Raw genomic sequence first — 11,210 nt, forward strand, 5'->3', positions numbered from 1 at the left:
CTAATTACTCAACTAACCACTAATTCATTATCATTATATATATCTTTTTCAAGTGTGCCCCAAAAACCTTACGTATGTTCCCTTGTAGTCACCCTCGTGACGCCCCCCCCTTTTTTTCATTTACATGAGACTAGTATCATATTGAAGGACTTATAAGTGGGCTTTGAATGATTTTGGTCCCATGAAACTGGGCCATTTGGTTCCAGAGAAATCTGCCCTCAAAGAACATGAACAGCCATAAAATTACATTTCAGAAATAAAAAATCAGTTTATCTGCAATATCTCTGGAACCAATTAACCCATATGAATCAGTCTGGCATAAAATTGGGTTTGAATGAGATCAACCCCCAGCTTCTGTGATGCTGGGGAGGAACTGGCAGCCATCGGAACTGGGTGTGGGTCGGAATTAGAGGGTCCCATGTTATGCTATGGGGAAAACGTTCCAGGTTTGCCCAGTGGTATCTCCGGTTCCCGTGGTGCTAGCGACGCAGGGCTGGGCTCGTTGGAAAGCCCCAGTCTTCATCTACAAATACTATTTAGAGAGTGCGCCTGGAGCTGTAGCTCCCTCAGGCCCATTGTTAATCTGGCCCTGACTACACCCATGCTAAATTACTGATTTTTTCTTCCTACTTTATGGTAGCCATTACAATGGTTTCAGCCCTCTCTTCCTCCCAATTAGACAGGTAGTCTTTTCCCCAGGATCTAGCTCCTCCTCTTCCTTCTCCCTATATAGCTGAGCACCTCCCCTGTAGCCATTAGTATTTTTCCTGTCTCCTATCCTATCTGTACAGGTAGTTAGTTTAGTGTTTGTTATTTTCTCCCAGGGAGCTGGTATGTTCTTACCCTAAACATGGTCCTGGCCGGCAGCATGGAACCATTCTGCCTAAAATGCAGCTAGTCCCGGAGGGGTGCTATTGGTGGCATCCTTGGCGGCAGAGGCTCCGGTGAGCAGCGAGTCCGGTGTGTTCACTGTGGGCGGAGGCGTTACATACTAGATGGGCCAAGTGGTTCTTATCTGCCATCAAATTATATATTTCTATAGCCGTGGCTACAGTCTCTAAGTGTCGGATGTGATGCACAGTCACTTCCAGCGGGCGCACTCACTACACACGGCCTGCATTCCACAGGCAGACCACGTGCGTGTCAAAGACTGGAAGTGCATGTATTTAAGCGCCTGACCGGTGTAATAGGCGCTGGAGTTCTCTGTCTGCTGGTATTACACTGTTATGCTGTAGACAGCATGGAAGAATCCTCTCCTAAACAAAATGTACTGCTGCCCAGGTAAAGGCCCATACACACTTGAAGATTTTTATTTCAAAAGACTTTGCCAAAATCTTTGAAAGATCTATCTGTCACCAAAATAGTGCGTACACACTGAACTATTTTCCCAAAGAGCGAGAGATTTTCAGGAGGCGATAGACTTTGCTGAAAATCTTTACTATAAAAGGTTATTTACATAATGGGCTGGGGTTATATTCCATGGCTGAGAGCAGCGGCCATTTTATTCATTGCATTTCTGTACTTTGGGCCTGATTCAGAACTGATCGCTGGGCTGCGTATATTCAGAGCCAAGCGATTAGGTAAACTCCACCCTGCGCAGCCCCAACTGGGCAAAATCCTGCTCATGTGCATGTCTACCATTTCATTTGCAGCATTGCATGTAGGGAGAAATCCGTTCACCTGCACTAGCAATTTTTTACGTTACCACCATAGCAAAATATACATTGGGGGGCAGTGGCGGTGGCAACGTATAAATTGCTGGGGTGTTTGGCGCCCCCCTGCAAGCTTTAAATTTGTGGCCTATTTCACACACCCACAAAACAAATAATGCGGAACACTTAAAACCCTTAATTCAAAATATGCTCCACAATGAAAAACAACCCAACAGCAAAAATGTAGGGCATGGCTTTGTGGGACATGGGATTATGCACACCGTAATGCCCATTACACATTATTCCACACACCGTAATGCCCATTACACATATGCCACACACTGTAATGCCCATTACACAATACGCCACACGGTAATGCCCATTACATATAATAACACATAAGTGCTGCTTACCGACATGGTCATTGCTAGGGGTAACATGCTCAGTGCCAGGTTTAACATGCATGGTGACAAGGGTAACATGCTCAGTGCCAGCGGATGGATGGACCTGCTCTGAAACAGCTGGGTATACCACTGTTCTGCTCGGCTATCTCCTTTAGCGATTCAGGACAGACAGAGGGGCAAGGTGAGCAGACGGAGGCAGAACCGTTCCTCCACCAAAATTAACTGACTGAACGCAGTTCGGCGTCGTTCCGGCTAACTTTAACCCCCGGTGGACAGTGGTGCCAATATTATATACATTGCTGGCCTTTTCCAATAATGTATATAGTACTGGCTAATACAGTAAATAATCATTGGTGGGCAGTGGTGCCTACAGAGTCGGATTAACAATGGGCCTGATGGAGCTATAGCTCCAGACCCACTCTCCAAATAGTGGGCTGAGGGTCAGGGCTTTCCAATGAGACCAGCACCGTGTCGCTAGCCCCCCGGGAACCGGAGATACCGTCAGGCAAACCTGGAACGTTTTCCCCATAGGATAACATGGGACCCGCTAATTCCGACCACCACTCGGTTCCAACGGCTGCCGGTTCCCCCTACAGCATCACAGAAACTCGAGGTTGATCTCAGTCGAACCCAAATCGCTGGGCCTTCAATCTGATACCTGGTCCATATGGGTTCATTGGTTCTCGAGATATTGCAGTTAAAACTATTTTTTTTTCAATTCTGAAATGTAATTTCATGGCTGTTCATGTTGTTTGAGGACAGATTTCTCTGGAACCAAACGGCCCAGTTTCACGGGACCAAAATCATTTGAAGGCTACATGTAAATGGGTCAGTTGGTTCCGAAGATATAGCTGGTTGTTTAAAGGGGGGCGGGGGTGGTTTTCTCTCCCCCTCACACCAGAAAATGCAGGGACTAGGCTGGTGTAAAAGGGGCCAGTACGAGAATGTCCCTGCATGATCCTGGGACCATATTCCCTGCATTTTCTGGTATGAAAGGGGTATTATTTCAAATAGCCTGGACATGCAGTGCTCTGAATACAGCCGGGCAGCCCCCTGCTCTCTGCCCGGCTGTTAATGGCTGTCATTTCTGCCCGGCGGCGACTGTCCCCCAGTTACCGCGAGCATGTATTCCCCAAATGAACATGGAACCCCTGGCAATGAACATGTAGGTAAGCAACACTTATGTAGCATCATTTTGAATAGGCAGTATGGTGTTTGGCATAATACGTAATGGAGATTATGGTGTGAGGTTTAACATGTAATGGGCATTATGGTGTAAATTTTTAATGTGCGCCTTTGGCGTGCAATGTCCCTATTTATGAAGCATATTGTGCATTATTGCTCAATCTGTTTGGTATAGTGCAGGCATGTCCAAACTATGGCCCTCCAGCTGTGAAACTACAAGTCCCATCATGCATTGCCACAGTTTTGCAATTACGGAATGCTAAAACTATGTCAAGGCATGCTGGGACATGTAGTTTCACAACAGCTGGAGGGCCATTGTTTGGACATGCCTGGTATAGTGTGTATTTTGGCTCAATCCATGTGGCAAAATGTGAATTTTGCCTTAATCTGTGTGGCATAACGTGAATTTTGACTCATTCTGTGTCATAGTGTGAATTTTTGCTTAATCGGTGTGAATTTTGTCTCATTCCATGTGGCATAATGTGTAAGAAGCAAGTACAGTATAAGGGGTTACTATTGTGTTGCAAAATTTGTATAAGGGGTATATGGTGTGGTAAACCACATAAAAGGTGCTGACATATTGTCTACCAAGTTTCGGTTTTCAGTATTTTTTTATGACTGGAGTGCTGCCTCACCCCGCAAGTATGCCCAACATTGGATGTATGTATCAGATTTCTCATTTTTAACTTTTTAAGAGAATTTTTGTCAATTTTTGGATTTGTGTTATATTTTATGTCTGACCACTGTGGGTCTTGCGAACTGTTTTGACTGTGATATCCGACCATCATGGGGATGGAGGATTTTTAAAGTGGTAATAAAACGTTTTTTTTATGGAGGAAGAAAAAGTCTACTTTGAAATTGTTGGAAAAATCCCGTGTCACGGGAGAGGTTTTTGAGATACATTTTCTTTTTACTCTGTACATGCCGGCTATACATCTGGAAGAACAATTCCCAAACAGATGACCAGCAATACAGAGCTAAAGAAACCGTTATAGGATTTCAAAGACTTGCCTAACCGTAAGTCTGGGTACGCCACCATCATTATTCAGATCATCCCACCATTACGGGGTACTATTTCTCACTTGGTGAAGGATAGAGATTCACGGACCTGTGAGCACTTTAAAAAAAGATACCTTTATGCACTTGTAAAGAACACAACCCAGTGTGAGTCCCGGTACGAAAGTACTCTGAGATTATCGGGTAGATAAATCACTACCTTATTAGCCTATAGCAGACATATGGGGAGCTTGTTATAGGACTACACATTGTTCCCTTTTTCTGTTTTATACTTTTATATACACACTTCGGATGGAGAAAATCCTGAATATCACTAAGATTTGATAAAAACACCAAAAGGCAAAGGAAACCGCTACGGGCTTAGAAATCTTCACACTAACCGTGAGTGGGGTACGCCTACTATTTCTATCACACCTACACAATATCAAGAAAAAAGAAACCTTTATATGTGTGCCCCACCCTTGTTATAAGTAAGTGAGGTGCGCCTATGGGGATATATCTTTGTAAAAACACACTCTGAGATTGGAGTATCAAAAAATAGAGTCACACATTGCTGTTTATTCTTTATTTTTCACGGTATACATCATACTGAGAGTTAAGGAGGAGGCCATAGAGGACCTACCAGCAGGACAAGTACCCGCTACGTGTATATACACTGCCAGCTACACTGTGAGTAGGGTACGCTCATCCATGCCCTCCTGCTTCACTCCAAACACACTCTTTGAGACTTGATTGTCAGTAAACAGAGTCACACACTGCTGTTTATTCTTTATTTTTTCACGGTACACACAACACTGGGAGTCAAGAAAGAGACTACAGAGGGCTCACCAGCAGGACAAGTACCCGCTACGTGCATTTACGTCGCCAGTCACACTGTGAGTAGGGTACGCTCACCCATACCCTCCTGCTTCACTACAAACAGTTGAAATTGTCCTTTATTGAGTTCACATCTAATTGGTGGTTTTCTTTGGTTTATTTTCTGAGAAACATCGGATAAATCAAACAGAAAGACTGAACAAAGTTTTTGACGGTCGGAGAACATCTGGACTGGTTGCGCCTTAGAAAGTTTGGAAAATCCATCTCTTGTGTTTCCCAGTAATATACACGTTGCTGACATGTGCCAGCAATGTATATATTATTACTGGCTAATATATTAATAATCATTGGTGGGTAGTGGTGCCATTAATATATACATTGCTGGCATGTGCCAGCAATGTATTATTACTGGCAAATATATAAATATTCATTGGTGGGTTGTGGTGCCAGTAATATATACATTGCTGGCATGTGCCAGCAATGTATATATTACTGCTAGCCAATATATAAATATTCATTGGTGGGTAGTGGTGCCAGTAATATATACATTGCTGGCATGAGCAAGCAATGTATATACAGTGGGAATCGAAAGTTTGGGCACCCCAGGCAAAAATTCATTTTAATGTGCAAAAAGAAGCCAAGGCAAGATACCAACATGGTCATTGCCAGTGGTAACATGCTCGGTGCCAGGGTTAACATGCATGGTGACAAGGGTAACATGCTCAGTGCCTGCGGAAGGATGGACCTGCTCTGAAACAGCCGGGTATACCACTGCTCTGCTCGGCTGTCTCCTTTAGCGATGCAGGACAGACTGCGGGGCAAGGTAGCAGACGGAGGCAGAACCGTTTCTCCTTCAAAAGTTCTGCCCCGTTCCGGCTAACTTTAACCCCCGGTGGACAGTGGTGCCAATATTATATACATTACTGGCCTTTGCCAGTAATGTATATATTACTGGCTAATAGAGTAAATAATTATTGGTGGGCAATGGTGCCAGTAATATATACATTGCTGGCTTGTGCCAGCAATGTATATATTATTGCTGGCCAATATATAAATATTCATTGGTGGGTAGTTGTGCCAGTAATATATACATTGCTGGCATGAGCAAGCAATGTATATACAGTGGGAAAGTTTGGGCACCCCAGGCAAAAATTAATTTTAATGTGCAAAAAGAATCCGTGGAAAGATGGAAAAACCTCCAAAAGGCATCAAATTACAGATTAGACATCTTATAACGTGTAAAAAAAAGTTTGATTTTATTTCCATCATTTACACTTTCAAAATAACAGAAAACAAAAAATGGCATCTGCTAAAATTTGGGCACCCCGCAGAGTTAATACCTTGTACTGCCCCCTTTTGGCAAGTACAGGTTGAGTATCCCGTATCCAAAATGCTCGGGACCAGGAGAATTTTGGATAAAGGATTATTCCGTATTTCGGAATATTTTAATATTTCAATGATGTATTTTGAAGTATCTTGCATTTATGCTGTATAAACACATGAAATGCACACAAATATATTTTATTTGTTCAAAAAACAAGGTTTCAAAACATGAATCAAAATTTGTGTACTATCTCAGATATTGAATTTGAATACCAAGCAATCATTTTCTTTTACATATATAGTGCCAGTTACATATCATGTCCTCAGTTGTGCTTTTACAAATGTCCCCAGTGAGTTTTAAGCAAAAAAATTTGGATACTGGATACTCAACCTGTATCACAGCTACTAAACGCTTTTTGTAGCAAGCCAATAGTCTTCAAATTCTTGTTTGAGATATCTTCGCCCATTCTTCCTTACAAAAGTACAGTTCTTTGAGATTCCTGGGCTGTCTGTGACGCACTGCTCTTTTAAGGTCTATCCATAGATTTTCAATTGTTGAGGTCAGGAGATGTGAAGGCCATGGCAAAATCTTCAGTTTACACCTCTTTATGTAATCCACCATGGATTTTGAGTTGTGTTTAGGATCATTATCCATTTGTAGAAGCCAACCTCTCTTTAACTTCAGCTTTTTCACAGATGTCATCACGTTAGCTTCCAAAATTTGCTGGAATCTTATTGAATCCATTTTTACTTCTACTCATGAAATATTCCCTGGGGCACTGGCTGCAATACAACCCCAAAGCATGATTGATCCACCCCCATGCTTAACAGTTGGACAGAGGTTCTTTTCATTTAATTCTGTGCCCTTCCTTCTCCAAACATACCTCTGCTTATTCCGGCCAAAAAGTTCTATTTTAACCTCATCGGTCCACAGAACTTGATTCCAAAATGCATCAGGCTTGTCTATATGTTAATTAGCTAACTTCAAACGCTGATTTTTGTGGTGAGGACATACTGTAGAAGAGGTTTTCATCTGATGACTCTTCCATGAAGACCATATTTCTACAAGTATCTCTTTATAGTGGAATAGTGTACCACAACTCCAGTGTCTGCCAGATCTTCCTGCAGTCAAACTTGGATTTTGACTTGCTTTTCTCACAATCCTGCGAGCTGTTCTGTCTGATATTTTTTTGGGTTTTCCAGATCTTGCTTTAACTTCCACTGTTCCTGATGAATGCCATTTCTTAATTACATTCCGAACAGAGGATATGGGCATCTGATAACGCTTTGCTATCTTCAACTATTCTCAGTTTGTCTTCTACACAACTACTTAGAGCAGGCATGTCCAAACTATGGCCCTCCAGCTGTTGTGAAACTACACATCCCAGCATGCCTTGCCATAGTTTTAGCATTTCCTAGAGCAAAAAATGTGGCAAGGCATGCTGGGACTTATAGTTTCACAACAGCTGGAGGGCCATAGTTTGGACATGCCTGGCTTAGAGGAACCCATGGTGCAATCAGCACCATGGGTTCCTCTAAGCCAGGCATGTCCAAACTATGGCCCTCCAGCTGTTGGTCAGATGAGTCTGGGCTTTTAAAACCTTTGAGAATGACATCACCTGGTCTTTCTATATGATGACTGAGAACAATCCATGACACTGCCAGGTCTTAGCTGTCCAAAGGGGGCGGTGCATGCTATAAACTCTGCAGGGTGCCCAAACTTGTTTTCTGTTATTTTGAAAATGTGAATGATGGAAATAAAATCAAACTTTTTTGACATGTTATAAGGATGTCTAATCTGCAATTTGATGCCTTTTGGTGATTTTTCCATCTTTCCAGCAAGTCGGAGGGAGACTGAGGGAGCAGGGCGGATGGAAGCCGGGAGGGACGGGTCGTCAGCTGACTCTGTGGCCGCGCGGGAGCAGGAGTACTATGGAGCCGGGCAGAGCAGTGCAGATGAGCGGGGCGGTCCTTCATCGGTGGTGAGTATGATCTGTAGCCGGGAGGGAGCGGGGCGGTCAGCCAGGCTGAAAGTGTATCAACTTTCAGCCCGCACTGCGTACACACCTGGGGCGGTCAGCCAGGCTGAAAGTGTATCAACTTTCAGCCCGCACTGCGTACACACCTGGCGATGATGGCTGGAAAGCCAGCCATCATCGCTAGATGTGCTGGTAAAACCAGCCAACGGCCCACCTCGATGGCCATGATGCGGGAGCACGCATCATTGCTAGTTGGCCATCGCTGGTGCATACACACTAGGCGACTTTCAGGTGAAAATTGCGCAAAACGGCTGTTTTGAGCGATTTTCAGCTGAAAATTGTCTAGTGTGTATGGGCCTTCAGTCCTCTTTGAGGACTGGTTATTTTTGCTATGCTGGTTTTAGAGACAGTTAGTTAGTAGTCTTTTTGGTACTTGTGAGTTATCCGGGCTGCCGATTTTTTGATTGTATGCCTTAAGTTAAGGCATACAATCAGATGCGATGCGATGCGATATCGCATCGCATCGCATGTGACCATCGGATACGATGACCCGATTTTTCCATAGGAATCAATGTTAAAATGGACTGAGTCCATTTTAACATGGAATTCAATGGGAAAAAGGGGTCCTTTTCCTACCCCTACTATCCAAGTGGGCATGGAGTTGGATATAAACCTGTGGCGAGCGTACTGAGCCACCGAGCCCGAAGCGTGGCGAGCGAACGGTATTCTGTGTCCCCTCGCGGGGCTCGCTACGCTCGCCACGCTTCGGGCTCGGTGGCTCGCTACGCTCGCCACAGGTTTATATCCAACTCCATGCCCACTTGGATAGTAGGGGTATGAAAAGGACCCCTTTTTCCCATTGAATTCCATGTTAAAATGGACTCAGTCCATTTTAACATTGATTCCTATGGAAAAATCGGGTCATCGCATCGCATCGCATCCGATGGTCGCATGCGATGCAATGTGCTCGATCCGACCCGATTTAGAAATCGGCAGCCCGGATAACTCACAAGTACCATCTTTTTTTTCTCTTATAGTGTGCACAGGGCCGGTGCTAGGGTGTTCGGCGCCCTCCTGCAAACTATAAATGTGGCCCTCCCATACTTTACAAAGGGAAAGTGCACACTAGAGGCGCGCGCTGAAAAAAGGGTGTAGTCTCACAAGAAATAGATGTAGACACACAATAGTATCCCCATTACAAATTACGCCACACGGTAGCACAATCTTAGTCACATTAGTGCCCCTGATTCTTATGACACCACAGTTCCCCTGTAGTGCAGCACGGTTTTGTCCATTAGAAAGAGAATTTGCTTTTGCAAATGAACCAGAATCAGGCCCAATGTCCGCAGGAACAGCACTGTTTACAAATCATGCCCCTAGTAGCATCGGTGTCAATACCACACATATTTTCTGCAGTAGCAGCACCGTTTAAATGCATTATGTCCATAGTAGCAGCGGTGATTAAATGCATAATGCCTATAGCCTATAGTAGCAGCGCCGTTTACCCACATAATGCCCATAATGTGGTATTAAAAAACCTGTGTAAAACTCTGAACTATAAACAGCTGGTGAAATCAGAATTTGATGCCTTGTTTGAGGACCGAACTAAAAAAGGCAGATGTTTTCCCGTGCACAAGGTTGTCAAGGATATCTTTCTAAAGAGCTTAATGCTGACAAGCGAGTGGGATCATTTAAGAGAGTGGATCAGATATATCCTATCGATGATGGAGAGTTTATAAAATGGTGTACTATCCTGAAGATTGACACAGCAGTGTCGGAGGTTACTATGCGAACAACTATCCCCTTGGAGGATGGGGCTTCTTTGAAGAAAATGGAGAGCGCTTTGAAAAGATGGCATATTTACAGTTTGGTTTCTATGAAGTAAGGAGTGGCCATAACATCTCTGTCTAGGGCTCTTAGAATCTGGTGTGTATCATTGCAAGAGGATTTGCAGGATAAAACTTCTTGTGAGCAGATCAGTAAAAATTGGGCTCTAGTCCAGCTGGCTGTGGACTATATTTGTGAGGCATCCCTAGATGTTTTGGTATTTTCAGCTAAGGCAGTAACATCAGGTGTGGTGGCCAGAAGGGCCTTATGGCTAAAATCAGGGGCAACAGATTCCCACTCTAAAAATAAATTGGCCACACTCCAGTATGAAGGGGCTTTTCTTTTTGGAAGCAAATTGGATCAGATGACTCAAACGATGTCTGGTGGCAAGTCGGTGAGATTACCTCAGGACAGAAGAGGAAGATTTCCTAGCTATTCTGCCAGACAAATGTTTAGGCAAGCTAGGTCATACAGACCTGTTAGGCAATTCCGTGAGAGGTACGGTTCTGTTACGTCCAGGGCGTCTTTTTGCCAGCTCATCAAGTGAAGAGGTGAAAGTTTTGGAGGTGGTCAAAAACAGTGACGGTGTATATCCCATGGATCAAGTCCCTGTGGCAGGAAGACTACAAAAATTCTCACAAGTTTGGAGGCAAACCATCCGGGAAGAATGGGTATTGGAAGTGGTTACCACGGGGTATTGTCTGGAGTTTCTTTCAAGAAAGTATGGCAAAGTTTTTAAGTTCAAAGCTTCCACCTCCAGGTGTAGAGAGGGAAGCTCTAATTTTGAGTTTAAAGGGGCTAATCGACTCAAGGGCATTTGAAAAAGTTCCAGAGTCAGAGGAGGTTTTTACTCCTGTCTGTTCATTATAAACAAGGTTTCTGAACCTTTTTCTAAACAACCGAATACAAAGGTCCTTGTAAAAAATCTAAGAAAATCTAAGAAAGCGAAAGTTAATGATATGGACGACCTCTTGATTTTAGCACAGTTGGAAAGCGAAGTGATCACA

Source organism: Crinia signifera, chromosome 8 (assembly GCF_055691185.1).
Source record: "Crinia signifera chromosome 8, ASM5569118v1, whole genome shotgun sequence".
NCBI lineage: Eukaryota > Metazoa > Chordata > Amphibia > Anura > Myobatrachidae > Crinia > Crinia signifera.